The sequence below is a fragment of the Macrobrachium rosenbergii genome, chromosome 9 (genome assembly GCF_040412425.1).
Source record: "Macrobrachium rosenbergii isolate ZJJX-2024 chromosome 9, ASM4041242v1, whole genome shotgun sequence".
NCBI lineage: Eukaryota > Metazoa > Arthropoda > Malacostraca > Decapoda > Palaemonidae > Macrobrachium > Macrobrachium rosenbergii.
This window is the reverse complement of record NC_089749.1, coordinates 9,585,838-9,602,928: the sequence shown is the minus strand read 5'-3', so window position 1 is coordinate 9,602,928 and position 17,091 is coordinate 9,585,838. Positions and strand designations below refer to the sequence as shown.

The 17,091-nt window shown below is 36.0% G+C and overlaps 1 long non-coding RNA gene across 1 annotated transcript in view; it reads left to right on the top strand.

Moving 5' to 3' along the window:
• Positions 1 to 16,855, top strand: part of LOC136841434 (uncharacterized) — an 85,190-nt gene extending 68,335 nt beyond the window's left edge. Inside the window, exon 3 of the long non-coding RNA XR_010853947.1 lies at positions 16,751 to 16,855. This is a non-coding gene — a long non-coding RNA (uncharacterized lncRNA). The remainder of the gene's footprint in view (positions 1 to 16,750) is intronic.
• The last annotated feature ends 236 nt before the right edge of the window (positions 16,856 to 17,091 follow it).

The window sequence follows — 17,091 nt, the reverse complement described above, 5'->3', positions numbered from 1 at the left end:
ATATCTTCCTTTTTTATTTTATGTTTTTTATTTTTATATTCGAGTTTCCTCTCTCTTTATTTCCCTTGTTTTATAAATCTTTATTCGTTGTTAATTTATATATATATTTATATATACTTATATATACATTATATATGTACTCATATAAATGTATATATATATATATATTGGATTATTATTATTATTATTATTATTATTATTATTATTATTATTATTATTATTATTATTTCATTCAATGAAAATAATATAATAATAATAATAATAATAATAATAATATTAATAACGATCATCAATTTTTTCACGCCAGATCTTAAAAACGATTTAATTTAAAATGAAATCAAATTTTGAAAGTTATTGACTGAATAAAACTGAATGGTTAAATTGTCGTCCCTCTCTCTCCTCTCTCTCTCTCTCTCTCTCTCTCTCTTTGTGTGCCTTTAGCTTTCTGTTGCATCTAAGAAGTGCTAAGACTTCTATTACCAATAGATACTTCTTTTCCCTTTTTGAATAATAATAATAATAACATGTACTAAGGTAATAATAATAATAATAATAATAATAATAATAGATATTTAGAAGATTTAAACTTTTTTTATCTGTAAAAATTTATTTTGTAGCTGATTTTGTTAACTGTGTCTTCAGAAGTATAGTTAGTAAACAGACTAAATATCATTAGCATTCATTCAATTTCAAGAAACGCAAAAATAATTTTGAGAAGTGTGTAAAAATGAACATCAAGCTATTTGAATGATCTGGTTACAAGAAAGTTTGTTAGTGGAATCTGCCTACACAGAGGAGATTCCATCTAGAAGTCTAGAAAATAGTTGCCTGCCCACACGTGCTATAGGGCGTGCACTTGTTCGTTCATTGCCATGATGACAAACCTGGAGTGTGTCAGTGTGTGTGTATCTCTCTCTCTCTCTCTCTCTCAGCCGCACTGAATCGCATCCATTCTCCTTTTTCTGTCCACTTTGTCCATTGACTGAAGTCTCCTTTTCGTCGAAATATCCTTTGAACATTTTCTTCTTATCTCGATTTCACCGTAGGTCCAACAAAAGTGTCCCCTCACCCCCCTGAAAGAATTCGGAATTTGGGTCGGTTTAGCCCTGTGACCGCCGACGTCTTGTCCTCCTCCTCCTCCTCCTCCTCCTCCTCCTCCTCCTCCGCTATCCCTATGTCCCTCCAAGCCCCTGACTCAAGTTTTAGCCTAGGGAAGCCCAGGAGGTACCCGCTTAGACCTAAACCATCTACTCCGGCAGAGATTGTTTCGCAGTAGGCGTCTGTAACCTAAAAATAGGTCTAGGGTAAGGAAGTACTCACACTGTAGTAAGCACTTAAGAAAAACAACAAAAAACAACAAATGAGGTTGTTTCGTAAGAGGCAGCTTGAGCTAACAAATAGGTCTATGTATACTACTTTGCTTTCGATGGAACAATATCAAAATCAACAGCAAGAAGTTACCTATAGACCCAACCATATACATCAAGTAGATTGTTTCGGTAGAAACATCTGTACGCTAGGAATGGGCCAATGTACATTACAGTAACGCTCCAAAATCAACAGCAGGAATCACCCATACTGTCCTAGACTCAACCAAACACAGATTGTTTCAGAAGAGATATGTACTTGAGCAATAGGCCTAAGCGTATGACAATGTTCTCGAAGTAGTGCGTATACGGTCAAGTCGTATTCAGAACAGGAATAGCAGCGACGAAGAGATATAAAACAGTATCTTACGGTAAGACTAGACTAAATATATAGTCGTCACTAGGCCATGTAAGTAGAAATGGTGAATACTTTTATGTTGCTAAGAGAGTGTTGTTGTTATTAATAATGATAAGTATAATATTCTACGATTATCTGAAGCTTTGCGCAATGATTTTGTAAAATAAAATTACTTTCCTAGAGACGTATCAGCGAAAAAAATCTAAAAAAAAAAAAATTCTTCCGGAGGTTGACTTGTAATATCAGTTAAAAATACATTGGTTAACTTTGTGCTACATTATAAAAGAAATGCATTAACATGAATAATTACTCCTTAAGTTCCCCTCTAAGTTCTCTCTCTCTCTCTCTCTCTCTCTCTCTCTCTTCTCTTCTCTCTCTCTGTATATATATACATATGAGAGAGAGAAAAAAATTTATTGGAGTTTATAACATTCATAGATTTGATCTTTTTTTCAGTCTCGCGCTGGCTAGACCGATAGCAGTGTAGGTGTATATATATATATATATATATATATATATATATATATATATATATATATATATATATATATATATATATGTGTATATATATATATATAGGTATATATATGGTATATATATATATATATATATATATATATATATATATATAAATCATTTGGTCTATAGCCACCAGCAAGCATGACATTGAAAGAGACCTGTCCTCCTCCTCCAGGATTTTTGCATCCGCCTCCTCCAAAGCTGGAGGCTGCTGCTGGTGCCTGCTGCTGCTGCTGCTGTTGCTGCCGCTGCGCTAATGAACGCAGCGATATGCGCTTGGCCTGGATCCATCCTGCATTCACTTTCATACACGTAGTTGTGAAGGCCGGCCCTACAGATTTATGACCTAACCGCCCCCGGTGAAAGAAAGCACATGGCCTAAAGGAAATCCCTCCGACATGTCCAGACGAAGAATTTTACTATTTTCCCTTCCCGCCAAAACACACATTTTTCACTCGCCGGATTCTTGAGGTTCGGACTTTCTAATATTTCGATGATTTTTAAGTCGTCTCAGAGATAGTTTTGAGACCATATAGGACTTTAATCATTTAATTTCATCGATAAACTTCGTGTGTTTTCGATTAGGGATCGATTATCCTTTATATAAGAGGGAAACTAAAAATCTCTTCAAACCTGACAGGCGTAGAGTGAAGGCAACTGAAGTGAACACAATCCCTCGTAATTTGGCGGGAAAGAATGAATGAAGGGGATGACGTCACGGCCGTAGGCTTATGCCAGATGTAGACCTATGTATTTTAATCGATTATTTCGTTGTTGTCGCTATTCATCAGAGTTAGATATCGCTGTAGAAGTTAACAATGCGTTATACTACATAATCGTGAGGAATATAGATCCAGAAATACTAGAAAAACGAGTGATTAGAAAATTTGACGAAGAGTTAAGAGAGTGGCAATGTCTTCTCCTTCCGGCGAGTGAGCAGCAGGTATCCTGGTAACAAGAGAAGGAGGGTCTCTTCGCCGATCCTCAATTCTCTGCGGCATTGTCGTCGAGGACGCCGTACTTGCAAATTTTTGTGACCATCTTGGGGTTCGTTTTTAGGCTTCTTGCTATTTCTGGCGAGGAGAGAGAGGGAGAGAGAGAGAGAGAGAGAGAGAGAGAGAGAGAGACGGTGTAACAGCAGATTTAGCAGGGGTAGAAATGATCATTTTAATCCAGATGATTATAGACTTGCAATGAATTTTTGTCGTCTGGTGAATGTGTCAAACAAATTAGTAATCACCGCTACCAAGGAGAGAGAGGAGAGAGAGAGAGAGAGAGAGGAGAGAGAGAGAGAGGAGAGAGAGAGAGAGAGAGCGAAACTCCCCACGTGGGAAGACAGGCTTTGTGAGTGTCAAAAGATTGTTCTTTCTAAAAGTGTCATGAGACGATTACATCACACACACACACACACACACACACACACACACACACACACACACACACACACACACACACACACACACACACAGACAAGCAAGAATCTGCCTTCAGCTTACTTTCGCACTGTACTCGATTCAACTATTGTTACTGATGCTTACTACATTTTTTGTGGTGATAACTGAACATAGGCCTAACGGGAATGTGTCACCATTGTTCGGTTCTCGATATAATCTAGTATGTTTCTGTTGACCTAGGTGATGTATTATGTATCTAGCTGTCAGTCGGCAGTTGTGGGTCGCAGCTAGAGTGTACAGAGAGAGAGAGAGAGAGAGAGAGAGAGAGAGAGAGAGCACAAGTGTGGTTATTAATTGTGAGTTTCATAAGAAACTCGCAAGATTCTCTCTCTCTCTCTCTCTCTCTCTCTCTCTCTCTCTCTCTCTCTCTCTCTCTCTCTCTCTTTAAAGTTACGTAGTGAATATGCACCCGGCTGTTAATTGACTGTGGTTTATGCTGATATAGAAAGAGATAGAGAAACTCTCCTCTCTCCTCTCTCTCTCTCTCTCTCTCTCTCTCTCTCTCAGAACTGTTTAAATAAACATGTCAGTTTCTGATTGCTTTTATCTTTCGTGTTTATTTGTTTATTTCTTTTATATATTTCATTAATATTTTACTATACTTCTCTTCACTGTTCGAGTGAGCAAATTAATGTATTTATTCTGTCTGGCATCAGTAATACACACAATAATAATAATAATAATAATAATAATAACAATAATTTTTTCAGTTGGTCTACACTCTTTCTCGCTCACAATCCGGACTTTTATGTTATTATTATTGTTATATCCATCTTTCCTTCTTCCATATGGTCTTATAATGCGCAAATTTCTCCAACTGTACATACGTTTCCAGAATGTATACAATGCCTAGGTAAAAGAGTTACTTTCCGTGATTTTTGCTACTTCACGCGCTGATCTGGGCGAGAGGTATATTATTGAATTGTCATTTTATGATGTTATTTGTCGGTTTTTAACAAACAAATATTTGTTATGTTAGGATTTTGTATTGATTGATTTTTCTTTTATTATTCTCTTTTTTATTTACTTACACGATTTTTAGTTTTCTATAAAAGAAAAACTATTGCGCCGGCTTTGTCTGTCCGTCCGCACTTCATCTGTCCGCCCTCAGATCTTAAAAACTACTGAGGGTGGAGGGCTGCAAATTATTATGCTGATCATCCACCCTCCAATCATCAAACATACCAAATTGCAGCCCTCTAGCTTTAGTAGTTTTTATTTTATTTAAAGTTAAATTCAGCCATAATCGTGCTTCTGGGAACGATATAGGATAGGCCACCACCGGGACGGGGTTAAAGTTTCATGGGCCGCGGATCATACAGCATTATACCGAGACCACCGATAGCTAGATTTATTTTCGGTGGCCTTGATTATACGCTGTACAGAAAACTCGATTGCGCCGAAGAAACTTCGGCACATTTCTCTGCCTGTTGTAATTGACAATCACTTATGATTTTATAGTTGCATGCTACATGCATAGGCCTATTATTATTATTATTATTATTATTATTATTATTATTATTATTATTATTATTCAGGCAAGAAGAAACCCACATGCGATAAAGAAATGAGAACATAGCCAGAAGTAAATAGTGGTAGAAATGAAAGTGGATGATAAATGTAAATAATTAAACATAAATAAATAACTTAGTAATTTATTTAAGTATTTTTGTATAAGGCCCTCAAAGGTGGTAGCTGATATGCCCCAACAGGAATAAAATGATAAAGAAGATTCAAATTAAAAATAAATATGCGCTTTTGATAATTATAACAGTAATAGTATTAGCATGAATATTCAGTTTCTCAGTTGATATCACTAGCATTGTTCTGCTTGTAAAGTTCTTCCAAATGATTTTCGCAAATTCAGACTTCAAATTTAGCTAATTAAAATAAGAATGCGGCTCTTTAAGCAAGCTCAATGAAGCAATTCGTCTGTATTGTAATTCTACCTATAACCATCCATTTAACCATTCACATTAATGTACAATATTCTTGCAATAATTTTCCTACTTGTAAGGAAAAAATTCGACTGCCAGATTTTGTCTTGTGCTTGAATCAGTAAGTATGCCTCGCTGTCGGAATTTATCAGTTCCAGAGGTTCTTCATTCCTCACGACGTCGTTTAGTAATTCACTTCAATTTTTATCTATTTATTTATTTATTAATTTTTTAAATTTATTTTTTCTTTTATGATAAATAATCTCTTCTTTCTGTATTTTCCGTTACCTTCTGTTACTTCTTTCGAATGAACATATTCTTTGGAAGCTTAGAGAATTTCAAGTCAGTGGCCCCTGTGGTGAGCTTGTTCCATACGAATAGGGATCATCTCCTGAATAATAATAATAATAATAATAAGTTTCAAATCCTGTAACCTGTATTTCCATCAGGCTGGCACCCTGAAGCGTGCCTTCCGTTTCCGGATAAATAACGACAATAAATATCGTGGCTCCCTGGAAATAAGAAACGAAAACAAGATTATGTAGCGCCTACGCAGAGGGTCATCTCGTAAATCCCGAGATTAAGTCGCTTGTGGCAACCCTGATGATTCGACGCTCGGCAGCGCATGACGATACGCTCTGTATAATCCATAAATAACAATTTTTATTCATTTAATTATGTAGTTTATTAATATTTAAGAGTTTTTTAATTTAATTATTTAATTACATAATCTTAGCCCTACAAAAAAATCGGTAGGTTTTGGATGGGGTGTCATGCCAAAAAAATTAAAAATTCTCGTACCTTTCTTCCCCCTTTTTGATAATATTTACCTTTTCCAGAGGTGCATTACTCACCCACCCCCTCCCTCCCTAATCCCCTAGGGCGTCCCAAATCCCCAAGGGCGCCCCTCCCCCGCAATCACCACTCCTTCAGTCGCGATTACCAGAAGCTTAAAGCTTAAAACCTCCTGCAGGTGGGTTTTGCCGATTCCTGAGCTACTTTCGACATGCCGGACGAAATCTTTTGTTTTGAATATTATTTTCAGATTTATCAGTTTTTGAATTTGGTGATAGATTAAAGTAATCTTTTTTTAAATTGTATTGTATGAAAATTAATCAAATTGTTTTTTTTTTTTTTGTGTAAGAGGGCAGATTTTTTATTGCTTTGGTTAACTTGCGGTATTGTGAAGCGTATATGTATGTATGTATATATATATATATATATATATATATATATATATATATATATATATATATATATATATATATATATTATATGTGTATATATATGTGTGTGTATGTATATATATATATATATATATATATATTATATATGTATATATAATTATATATTTAAGAGAGAGAGAGAGAGAAAGAGAGAGAGAGGCCTCGGATTTACAAAAAACAAAAAAAAGGAAAACAAACTTAAAAACAATTAAGATAAAAGGGTAAATGACCGGACTATGGAAACGTTCGTACTGGTCTGTTAATGAGGAACAGCAGTTGACTGGGATTAGCGCAGGTACTGGATTAGCCAAGGATAGGTAGGACCAAGGACGTCGCCAAAAGTGACTTTTGTACTTTATATCACTGTGTAGGCCTACTACTGTGTTCTGTATATGTATATATATATATATATATATATATATATATATATATATATATATATATATATATATATATATATATATATAAATTTATATATATTATGTATGTATGGCATATTTGTCATTACTACCGTCGTTTGTCATTGATATTGTCATTTGTCATTGATATTGTCATTAGTCATTGACACTGTCATTTGTCATTAATACCGTCGATTGTCATTAATACTATCATTTGTCACTGACGTTGTCATTTGTCATTAATACTGTCATTTGTCATTGATATTGTCATTTGCCATTAATGTCGTCGATTGTCATTAATACTGTCATTTGTCATCGATATTGTCATATGTCATTAATACTGTGTTTTGTCATTGATATTGACATTTGTCATCCTGTCATTTGTCACTGACACTGTCATTTGTCATTAATATTGTCATTTAACCGGAGACCATCTCTTGGCGTATGTGTTAAATGACATTAATGCAAAATAATAACATTTCTTCATTAACCCTAATAAAAATTCTCTCTCTCTCTCTCTCTCTCTCTCTCTCTCTCTCTCTCTCTCTCTCTCTCACGGAAGAAACAAACGCCAGACTGGATAAAAAAAAACTTGTGCCCTTCTCTTAAAAAAAAGAGAAAGAAAAAACCGGGTGGGAAAGAAGTCGGCATTAGCGATGACGACTTGATGACGTCACGGAATCCTTCCTAAACCACGACCCTTGCTATTTAAGGAGCGAATCGCGCTGATAGATATTAATTCTTTTATTTATCATTTTATTTGCCGCTTTTCTCTTTCAGTTTTCTTTATATTCTTTCTTGATTTATTTAATTTCTTTCTTAAAGTTCATTGCAAATTGAAGAGCAATCCATATGGCTTGGTAGAAGAAAATATGATTGATAATAGAAGTTTGTGTAGTATAGGTCTATAGGTCTACAGATTTTACTAAAAAGAACAATAATAATTATAATTCATTTCAGCTCATTATTATTTGCATATCCGGAATGCAAAATAAATCAGAACAATAAAAATGCATTAGCAGTATTAAAATGCAGTAAAAGGTACTATAATAAAGTAATAATAGTTATTTTTAACACTGTTCAATGGTAGCGATGCATTTAGCCAAACTGATCAATACCAACTAATCGCAGTTATAAAAGACAATGAAGAAATATGGGCCCAATGATTGACCACAAAACAAGAGCTATATAAAAATTCAAATTTAATTCTTGAACAGTGAAAATTGTTTAAAAGATTAATTGACTTTTATTAGTATAGTGAGAGAGAAATGTTCATATAGTGAGATGGTCACAGAAACAGTTTTCTGACAAATGCTAACTTACTTCAATAGGTCTATAGTATAGTGAAGAATATATGAACTGTGTACTGCAAAGGCGTCTTGAAAAAAACACACAGAGATTGTTTATAACAGATGCAAGCAGAAAAATCGTGGTTTTTAAAGAATAGGTTTTTGAAGAATAAGGTACCTATATCATGAGACCCGCATTTGCTCTCTCTCTCTCTCTCTCTCTCTCTCTCTCTCTCTCTCTCTCTCTCTCTCTCTCTGTTATCATCTCTTTGTGTGCCCGTCACGATTATTTATATGAGAGGCAAACAAAATGATAACTTAACAGAGAGAGAGAGAGAGAGAGAGAGAGAGAGAGAGAGAGAGAGAGAGAGAGAGAGAGGGCAAAATGAGTCTAATGATTTAGGTCTATGTCGCTGACATTGAACCCTCTTCCTTAGCATAGTCAAGATTCGAAGAGAAAACACGGAGAAGATAAGTAAGTAAGAGAGAGAGAGAGAGAGAGAGAGAGATAGGTGAAACCACTCGTCATCACCGGATAGTTCACGGAGCATCAGAGGCTCGGCGAAATTACCAGACTCCTGAAAGTCATCCGAGTGTTTGAACATTACAGGCGGGACCCGGCCCAGGCCGAAGGCCGTTCTTTCACCTAACTCGCCTTCAGGACAAACGTTCCCTCGTATGAATGGTCCTTTAGGCCTACGGACGAGTGGGTGCAAATTCCTTTCCCTTGTGCCCTTGGAGACCGCCCGCCTTCCAACCCATTCACCGACCCGGTATGGGCATAACCCGAGACCCGCCCATTGCACTCCACCCATGATATTTATTAGGGGTTCTTTCGTCTCTCCCACATTTCAAATCTAGCTCTCTCTCGCTCTCTCTCTCTCTCTCTCTCTCTCTCTCTCTCTCTCTCTCTCTCTCTCTCTCTCTCTCAACATCTGCTATATGTTAAAATTCTTCAGTATAAGCTAAAGAAAAGGATGTCATGTCAGAGACATAGACCTATATTATTAGACACATTGCTCTCTCTCTCTCTCTCTCTCTCTCTCTCTCTCTCTCTCTCTCTCTCTCTCTCTCTCTCTCCGTCTACCTCTTCATGTTAATTCTTCACTATATGCCAAAGAAAGGGATGTCATGTCAGCGGCTTAGACCTATATCATTAGACACACAGATTGGTCTAACAGGCGTGGCCTCCATTCTCCATTCACTGTCTAAATGCCTGTGAGGTTTCTAAGCGTGAGAATCGGACGTTAGAAATGGCGGTATATAATCTTTTATGTTTCAAAGGGAACTATTATCATAGTCTCTGCTTGCGAAGCAGTGAACCTGCTTTCTTTAATGAGCAGGACGTGAACAGCAGGCAGCTCAAAGTTTTGAATTCATCCCAGATAAGAGTAGGTTAAATCCGGAAAATGGCGCTTAAATGTAACAGATAATGTGGCATGTTTGCATAAATATTTTCTTTATAGATGAGCGGACATGCGCTTATTGAGGAATACTAAGCAGACGAAAGCAAAAGTTAAGCACGCACGGACTCGCAAATCACATATCAAAAGAAGAAGAAGAAGAAGAAGAAGAAGAAGAAGAAGAAGAGAGGGGTGGGGGTGTCAGTGACAGATAGATATGCGGGCAGTACTCTCATCTATTTTCAGTAGATGCAAATGTTACTATCAGCTTTTGAGATTCCCCCGAATATATATGATCATAAACGTTCTCCATTGCATTACGAAACACGAACACATTAATATCTATGACTCACAGACGAAAACAAACAAGAACGAGGACATTGAAATACATAGGTTTTCTTGCACTAGCGAGCCTAGTACTATGAAACAGGAACCCTGTTATGCAACTTATATAATTGAACAACCGTCAGTTCGTATCCGATGGAGAGAAACGGGGTATGAGTGGTGGTTATTCTTCTTGTGTTGCTTCTGAAAACAAACCATTTGAAGTAATTAAATTGGAGCATTGGGCTGCTTTCCATTATGCTCGTACTAGAGAAACTGTTTACTTATTTCTTGCAATAAGCTTCCGTCAAAACAGTATTAGGCGACTTGGTAAAAGATATTATTGCAGCTATGCTAAAGTAATTAATTTATCGTCAGTGCACGTACTCGTAGACATTCCTTAAGATAAAAGTTAATTTAAAAAAATATTCATTGTAAACTACAAGAAACACCATTAGCAATATTCCCTTTCGTCCTAGACCATGGACATTTAAATCATAGTACCATTAATTTCAAAATGAATTTTGAAGTTGAAATAAAGCATCGAGGAATCTTATCGGTCTCCATAACCGACTATAGAGCACAGGTATGTTATCCATGAGGACAAATTGAATATTGAATCATTTGTAACAGATGATGTAAGTATGAAATAACACTGACGGTCGTCTGCTTATGCTCCGCCACGCTTAAGGTGTAACACAAGAAAGTACGACATTAATTGCAACGCATTGATAAAACTCTTATGAAAGACTTGCAGTACAATGCAGGCAAAACTCCGAGATAACATTGGCAAGACGACAATGACAGTGAGTTAATTTCTTGACTGATAAAAAAAAAAAAACATTTAAAAAGTAATCAAGTCGAGATTTGGCAACACCGCGCGATTGCTTCAAACGTCAACAAAGCCACCTCGGGGATAACAACAACTCGTTTGGTTATTTATCGTTATTGTTTGAAGAGGTTTAATGTGATTTATATTTAAACGTAGCCTTGCAAATATTGATCTCAACTAATAGTCTAATCAGATAAATGAATTAAAACGAGAGAAGACGCACGCAAGGGCGACTTTTATACGCATTTTTAAACAACACGGCGTAACAAGTGCACCGGAGAAGGTTACGTTGACCGTTAGCAAAGGGTAGAAAGGATGAATTGGGAGAGAGAAAGAGTCCTTGTGGTGGGTGTGGGTCGGGGTGAGGATGAGAGGGGGGGGGAGGGGAGGGGGGTTTAGTCCTGAGTATAAAGTGTCGGCAGGAAGCGATAAAGACTGTCTTTTTGCTGGTTGTTCAGAGCTCGTAGGTCCACACCAGCCTAGCTAATCCTTCTTACACCTTACCGCACTTAGGTACAGTGTTGGGTTGGCTGCTCAGAATCCGTAGGGCCACACCAGCCTAGCTAATCCTTCTTATACGTTAACCATACATACAGTGTTGTAGTCAAAGACCGTCTTCCTGTTGGGTTGGTCAGAATCTGTAGGACCACACCAGGCTAGCTAAGCCTCTGCATACTTTCTCGCATTTATAGGGTGTCTTAGGGGAAGGACCCCGTGCTGGCATAAGCCATCTTAATCTAAATAACCAACGGTAGATATCACACCAATTTAATTGAGTTTTTAATGGTTACAGTTGTATGAATGCTTGGTGAGATACATAGAAAAATGAACAATTTTATATTGTAAAATATATATTTCGAATTCTACGCCTGAAAATAAATGACCTCAGGGAACATTAAGTAATATTTAAAAAAAAAAAAATCGATTTCCCAAATCGAGAAAGAACGGCGTTTACGAAATAAGAAACATTTTGTTGATAAAATCTCCCCGAGTAAGGAAAAGGTTAAGATCAGTTTTTGGAGAGGTGACCATTTCTCTCCTGCCAGCGACAGAAATCACAGACAAAGGTTTATTCTGTCTTGTTTGTTTGTTTGTTTGAAAGTTTTTTTTTTCTGTCTGGAAAAACCGAAGTATTAAATGCAGAGGAATACTCACGAACGAAGTAAACAAATGGGAATTATTATTGAGTCAGTTTCTTCAAGGCGCTAATATATATATATATATATATATATATATATATATATATATATATATATATATATATATATATATATATATATATATATATATATACAGTATATATTTATATATATATTATATGTGTGTGTTTGAATTTGTATTAATTACATTAAGAACATCTTCTTTAGCCTAAAGGAATGTCTGGACGAATTTGTATTTATTTACAGGAGAACTTCTTATCCTAAAGGAACGTCTAGATGCATTTATATTATTTACATTGAGAATTCTTATCCTAAAGGAACGTCTGGACGAAACTGTACATATTTACATTGAGAACTTCTTTAGCCTAAAGGAACGTCATTAAGTAATGTTTCTCAAAGTAATAAGTTTCTCATCATGTGAATGATAGCTCCCCCCCCCCACATTTCCTGCAATTCATCAGTTTATATTAATTGTAATTTTCAAGAATTATTTTTTTCGTCACGACTTTGTGAATTTCACCTTCAAGTTTTTTCATGTCTATTCATTTTAGCCTCTCTCTCTCTCTCTCTCTCTCTTTCCTTTGAGAGATCAGCTGTCAGGATATCCTGTGATAAAGCCAAAGTACTTTTAATCAGGATTTAAATTTAAGTGGTTCTCGTTTTATTTACTCGTAACTATAAAAAATGATAGGCTGCAATATAGTCTAGTTTTATAATATTCATAATTTCCAATATGAATAAATATTGCGGTTGTAAAAATAAAGTCGGCAGTAGTATGTATGTAGTATATTGCTGTATAGAAGAAGCTTTCGCCAACTGGATCAGTTAGCCTCTTCAGTCTGAAAAAAAAAATAGAAATAATATATTTATTCTTTCAGGTAAAGCCAGAATAAATTTATTATTATTATTCCTATGTTTATTCTGGCGGAAGAGACCAACTGATCACGTTGGCGAAAGCTTCCTGACGGGAATATACCACATCCATACTACTGCGGACTTTATTTTTCCATTTAAGATCACGAGAAAGTAATGATATCAAATAATTGCGCGTGTACTTATGGAAACCACTATTTCTCTATAGGTGTCAACAGGTTAATATTTAGCAAACATACGATTTTCGTATTGATGAGAAATGGCGCATAGAAGAATTTTTGACTTGTCAGTTGAAACCGCTTTTAAAAGAATGATTTTATTTTTACACATAAATTCTTTGTATATTCAAAACACAGAATTTGTTATTTGGCTCCGAAATTTAATTGTTGTTAAGTAATCACCTCGCTGTATATATTGTTCTGATAGCTTTTAACGATAGATATTCTATGTGATAATCCCATATGACGTTCCTGGAACATTAAAATTGACATCTATCTATCTGTCTTTATGTCTGTCTTTATATCTATTTATCTATCTATCTACCCATCTATCTATCTATCTGTCTAGCTATCTATCTATCTATTTATCTATCTGGCTGTCTGTCTGTCTGTCTATCTATCTATCTATTTATCTATCTGGCTGTCTGTCTGTCTGTCTGTCTATCTATCTATTTATCTATCTATCTGGCTGGCTGTCTAGCTATCTGCTGTCTATCTATCTATCTATCTATCTATCTATCTATCTATCAGGCTGTCTATCTATCTATCTATCTATCTATCTATCTATCTATCTATCTATCTATCTATCTATCTATCTATCTGTCTGTCTTTCTTTTCTATCTATCTATCTATCTATCTATCTCTCTATCTATCTATCTATCTGTATGTATATCTGTCTGCCTGTCTATCTATCTATCTATCTATCTATCTATCTATCTATCTATCTCTTTCGGTACGAAATATCAAGGCTAATGACGACGCAAAACGTCCGATTCAAAACAAAAAAAGGTAAATAAAAAAAAAAACTACGAATAACTCCCCTCCTGCTATTCCGTTCAACCGACAAAAGATACCCGTTTCCGGCATCGGACGAGTCTCTGGGCAGAATCGCCCCCCGGGGAATGAAATAGCTTCGTGCAGATGATTAATGTAAAATTTCGGGTGTCACAGGGTCATGTGAGGAGCCCATAAAAAAAAGAAAAAAAGAAAAAAAACATGCGAAGGGCAATACCCCAGGGGAGGAACCATTACAATACCCCAGGGGAGGAACCATTATCTGAAGGTACTGGAAAAGGGTACTTGCTCCTGCCAAAGGCATCGTGGAATGTCTTTGTTTTGCAGAAATCGCTCTGGGGGTAATGGTACTGTGGATTCTGTTGTCGTTGAATTTTTTTTTTTATTAATTTGTCAGTTGATTTTTTCTTTTCTAAGGACTGATTTCTTCTTTCTGTATTTTCTGTTACCCACTGTTACTTCTTTCTAATGAACGCCGTGTTCTTTGCAAGCTTGAATTTCAAGTCAATGGCCCCTTTGGTGGGATTCTTCCATATGATTACTAATAATAATAAAATTTAGTCGTATGTTTGTAATATCAAGTCAAGTCTGAAACCTTTGGTCTATTATGTTTTTATCTAAGGTATGATATAAAAAAAAAAAGGTTTATTTACAAAGCTTTGTCTAATATTCTGATTAAGCCGTTTCAAAGATGCTTCGCTAATTTGACCTCATTCCCACAAACAAAACCCTAAACTGTGCAAATCCCGACAAAGATGAAGTTCTACACTTGTCTTTACTACCAAAGGCGTCATGATCACGAGACTGATTTCTTTTTTATGCAGGAAAACATTAACTAATCCCTAGTTTTTTTATATGAACGTAACCCTCATTCAGGTACCAAAGGCAACACCACAGCCTCAGCAGACAACCATCCGAGCAAGATGCTCTGTTGTGTTGGCTGTGAGAGACAGAGAGAGAGACAGAGAGAGGAGCCAGGAAGGCGTTCCCCAGGGCAACAACCTTCTCCCGCCCAGATTCAAATTGCCGGTTTCCTGAGACCCTGGGAAACTGGTGCTACTTCGAGTAGCTGCTATAATAGCAGCTGCTGCTTCGTTCTGAAGGCAGTTGCTGTCAGTAGCCTGCTATTGCTGTTGCTACTGCATTTTCTTTACAGTAGTCAGTTTTACTTAGAGCATCGTTATGGTGCTATGAAATTGTTGTATGGGCTGATATGTTTGTGCTTAAACCTTGGTAATTCATCAGCCACAACTTCATCGATTTATAAATAAAATGTTAAAAGGGTTATTGATCTGAAATGAATAATGAGTGCATGAAAAATACCAGTGGTATTTGCAAGAACGTTAAGGAGATTGTTTACCTGAAATGAATAATAAGTCCTTGAAAAAATATGAATGACAGTTGTTTTTCATATATACAGAAGAATTACCTGGCAATATCTTTTATTTCCTGAGAGACTGCTGTGAAGTTCTACACTGATACCATGGAACACATAAATGAGTACTGCAAAAATAAGAATGGCAGCTTCTGTTTTTGATAGAAAGAAGAATTAGCTTACAATGCATTTATTTCCCGAGAGAATATTATGAAGTTTTAAACTGATAATAAGAAAAACGTATTAATCGCTGCTGGTTTATGATATACAGGGGAGTATTAACAGTAATATCATTTCAACACCAGATGAATTCAAACCAGACAACGTCACGCCATCTAATCAAGCGGAGGAGCTCAATGTCACATCTGAGTTTGAAGCCAAAAACTCAATAACAATAATTTTTTTGTATCAACCGTTCATTTCGTACCTGATCTCAGAGAATAAGGTGCTGTTATCCCCCAGAAGATGCCTGACTCGTTCTTGGAAAGGTGATACGGGGTTATGGGCGTCCTTTGGCCAAGAATATGCACCAAGAAGGGTAGAAGAAGATCTTGGATGAGAAGGTATGGAGAAGGCAAGAATGGCGATAGAAGGAGAGAGATGGGGAAGGACAAAAGAATAGTTGGTGTAACTGAAAAGTTGTACATGAAGTTGGAACTGAATAATAATGACAGAAATTGTGATAAATTTAAAGATAAACGGAAAGATATTGATTAGTAGCGTAAGAGGCAAGAATAAAACAGCAAGAATATGGAGAAGTAAAGAAGGACTAGACCCATTTTTTTATGATATACAACTTTTTTTTGCATCTTTATTGTTAAAAATAACTAAAATATTCAATAAATATTCTCAGATCAAATTAATCAAGTTTTTCATAATTCATTTCACAATAACTAAATTTATTTACAACTACCATGCCTTCGGCCCCTAGCTGCAACCCCTTTCGTTCCTTTTACTGTACCTCCTTTCATATTCTCTTCCTTCCATCTTACTTTCCACCCTCTCCTGCGAGGTTTTCCTCCTGTTACACCTTTCAGACCTTTTACTGTCAATTTCTGTTTCAACGCTGAATGACCTCATAGGTCCCAGTGCTTGACATTTGGCCTAAATTCTATATTCAATTCAGTTCAACTCTGGAAGACAGCTAGCCCCATCTAGTAAGATGAATGAGAGATATTGTTTCTCGAGTTGCCAGCTAATATTATTTTTGGGTCATTTTCAGAGAGCATGATATCCGGGATCCTTGGTTAACAATGGTTAAGTATAAAGATCTTGGATACCCGTGTGAAAAGGCATCTTCAATCTCCAGAGAAGATCCGGATAAGGTAAGTGAAAAGAAAAATAAGAGCTCAGTTGTTTAATGTAAGATTATCACACCCGAAGCTATTTTATAATTGTTGCACCAAGACGTGTTAGCAGTCTCGAGTAGTTTTCATTCGGAATTTTGGTATTATTATTGCGTATATATTTTTGTACTTTTCCCGTATTTACTGTTATTATTATAAGAGTTACGCTGTTTTAGGCGTTATTTTAGGTGTATTGCAGAATACCTACAGTTTGCAA